This window comes from Nelumbo lutea, chromosome 7 (assembly GCF_056320005.1).
Source record: "Nelumbo lutea isolate HS-2025 chromosome 7, American lotus-T2T, whole genome shotgun sequence".
Lineage (NCBI taxonomy): Eukaryota > Viridiplantae > Streptophyta > Magnoliopsida > Proteales > Nelumbonaceae > Nelumbo > Nelumbo lutea.
Window position 1 is genome coordinate 32,213,901 of NC_142690.1, and position 3,417 is coordinate 32,217,317.

Sequence of the window (3,417 nt, forward strand, 5' to 3'; positions counted from 1 at the left end):
AACTGTCGTTGACCTAGACGGTCGGACCACTCAGCCCGGAAACCATCTAGGCAACCAGTTCTGTTTACCTCAAACTCAGTTTCTGGCCAAAAACCATTGAATCAGTCAATGGCCCATTGACTTGAGTGATTGAACCATTGACCCATTGACCCGTTCAACAATTTTGATCATTTTATTTTTAATTATTTTTTTTAATTTTCTGTCAAAATGGGTCATCCATTTGAACTAGACGGTCGAACCATCAACCCAGAAACCAGTGGTCAGAACAATTGCATTTCCGGATCATTTTTTAAAACCATGGGTCATAGTATTTATGTGAAACCTAAACATTGTGGTAGTAAATGACGATTCTTTATATAAATTTCTAAATTGTTCGACTGTGCAGGACCAGTAGGTCCGACTACTTGATTTACTCAGAAGTAATGAAAGAATGGTAGTTTTGTAATTTCAAAATGTTTAAAATTTGGGCTACCTCCAGATGACGGTTAGGAGGCGACCGTTTGGTAATACCTAAAATACAAAAAATCTCCCGGTTCCGGGAAATTTCAAAGCAGAACTACTCTTCCGATTCCAACCCCCATATACGCTCAAATCTCTAACATGAAGAAAAGAACCTCTTCACTTTGAGCCTTCTCTATCACATTTCCAGTATCTTCACTGAATCATTTTGTCCTCTTTGTTGGTGGGGTTCGTCCATGAAGGCGCATTCTCCTTGTCTTTCTCCTTCTTCTTCTCCTCCAACTCCTCCCTCTCCCCTTCCGATCAGTGTAGGCCCTGGCCTTCAGAAGTATAGCTTCTCTCCATCTCCATCTCCGTCGCCGCCCTTCTCGCCGCCTTCAAGTGGCACATCGCCGGAGAATACCCCTCTCTTACATAAAGAATCGCCCCGTCAACCAAGAGAACCATCTACATTTTCATTAGATCGAGCCTCTAATGAGTTGTCTTCACAAAGCTCTTGTCTAAAGGATTTGTAAGTTTTTCTTTTTGTTTCTATGTCACGTTGCTTCTATTCTCACTTGATGTTGAAGAGAAATCATTGATCTGTTGTCTTTCTTTAGATCGTAAAGAAGGATCATGAAGATCAATTGAGATCAATTTTTGAAAATAATTGCAGAATTATTATTATTTTTTTTTTTATATTGGGTTTTCTTTTGGGGGTGGATATGGAGACTTTGAAGTGAGGGAACTGATGTATTCAGCTAAAGATGTACCAGATCTAGTTGTGGTTCTGGGAGTGATTGTGCCCCTTGATGTGGTATATCAATTGGTGTTAGTAGTTTATAGTGGGGCCTACATTCATAACCCATTTTGTACGGCACAAATGCAGGTTAATCAGTTACTCTGCCACAAGGGACTAAGATAAGAAAGAAGTGGAGTTCTCATGGATGACGTGTTGGCATGATTCCAACCAAACGATTTGTTCTCGGAATTTCTAAAATTTTGTTCAAGCCATAGCCACAACTGGATCGATTGTTTGCAATTCTATATCTTCTATACAGCTAAAAGAATTTATTCTTGAAAATTCAGGATTCCTAAGATTGATTGTAAGATTAGATTTTTCAAGCGGTATCATCGATGAGGACAGTTAGATGGACAACTGACCCACCAATTACACCTACTCTACTAGCCCACTTTTGGTGGAGAGGGTGTTTGCTTTTTGGAACTCAGGTTCCGAATATCAGACATAATCACATTGACCCTTTTGATCAGATCCAAAATTTTATGTCATATGTACAATTGGGCTTAAGGTTTTATACAGAGGGCCCACAAAATAATTGATACTGATTGTTCAATTCAAGGTTCAAAGTTTTGGGGGTTTCCTGATACATCCCTACAGGGGCGTTTTGGGGTCTAAATCCGTTCAGGGGGTGGATGAACCTTAAACTGATCCCTCTGAACCAGATTTAAATAAAAAAACTTAAAAAAAATAAAAAATAGCTATCGATACACTCTAACGTGCCTCTACCAACATATCAGATGTATCAATATTTTGAACCTTGGTTCAATCAAAGGGTATCTCAGCGATATAGGTTTGAACTTTGAATTGTCTGCCTTTTCCTGGTTCAGTCATACAGGCTCCTCACTCACATAACATATATATATATATATGGTGTCAACCCTGGGCTGACTGGTTGATCTTTGATTCCTCTTCTTTTATTAATTTGAGTCAGTAACTATAGCTATGTTTATTCAAGGCATGCAGATTGGAGTGGTTGTTGCTAAAATGCTGCTCGTGTTGCTCTTCCCTCTTGGTCCCTCAGAATCTTCAAACAGCAGAAAAACATCTGGAGTGATTCTCCTCTGCAGAAGCTTTTCCATTTCTAATTTATGCTTTCAGGTGGATTGACGACTCTCCACATTGAATACCCATCCGCTGTTGGGCATCTTCTGACAAACAATTGGAGCATAAATGACTGACTTCAGTAAGAAATACATGTATTAGAACAGAACTGACATGGACTAGGGCATATACCATGACATTTCTTCTCATGGATTCCTTTTCAGTTCAAAAGTGGAGCTGAAGATTTGTTATCAATAGATAACATTGGTTACCTTTCTTTTGTTTATTTATGAGCTGATGCCCATGTATATAAGTTTTCTAGAGGGGTAAGGTTTTTATAACCCTTCTTAGGTTTTCTTTTGTTATTTTAATAAAATTTTTGAAAAAAAATAACTAACTTCAGAATTCTAAATTTCACAGCAATCCTACACAATTTAAAATGATAAATACCTCCACCCTAAAATACCAATACCCGCCTGTGAATTGGCATCAATTCCGAGTTGGCACCTACCCCAACTATACAGTGGGGCTGAAAATTCTTAGAGTGTGCTGAACAGTCATTCTCCCTATTTTTGGTGGCCTCCCCTCTAATAGGAATAAAGTTTGGTGGCCTCCCCTCGACATGAGGAGTTTGGATGAATAGCCTCTAGGAAGATTTTGTGTAGGGCTTCAATGACTTGCAATATTTGTGCTTGGATCTACTACCCACAATGATGCGTACCCTTCTACCCACACGTACCGACAAGATACTAAACGGAAATATTCTCAATGCAAAGTTGTAAAAGCTGCTCAAACGGCTTTTGCCCTGACCGAAGCCTAATTCCTCCCCATGAATGACAAGTGAGTTCCCATCATGCGGCTATAGTGTCTTGCGGTTAGCAGGTCCAGACTCAACTCAAAATATCACCCACTATATGGCTGGCACTTCAGTATCTAGACAGAAATTTGGTATAAACTGTAGAGTGTTAACTACTTGATTGAATTCACTCTCTTTCTAAGATCTGCTTAGAACTCAGTTCTTTACCAACATCCAAAAAGTACTCATTAAAAGTACTTCCTACCGGAGACATTTGAAGCTTATTTTTGCCAAAATTTCTCCACTAGTAGGACACAGGACATGTTCAATAATTGATCCA

General features: G+C 39.1%; 1 long non-coding RNA gene across 1 annotated transcript; it reads left to right on the forward strand.

Moving 5' to 3' along the window:
* The first annotated feature begins 547 nt into the window (after positions 1-547).
* Positions 548-2,693, forward strand: LOC148846001 (uncharacterized). Its single transcript, XR_016101709.1, has 2 exons — positions 548-970; positions 2,204-2,693. It is a non-coding gene; the product is annotated as an uncharacterized LOC148846001 (long non-coding RNA).
* The last annotated feature ends 724 nt before the right edge of the window (positions 2,694-3,417 follow it).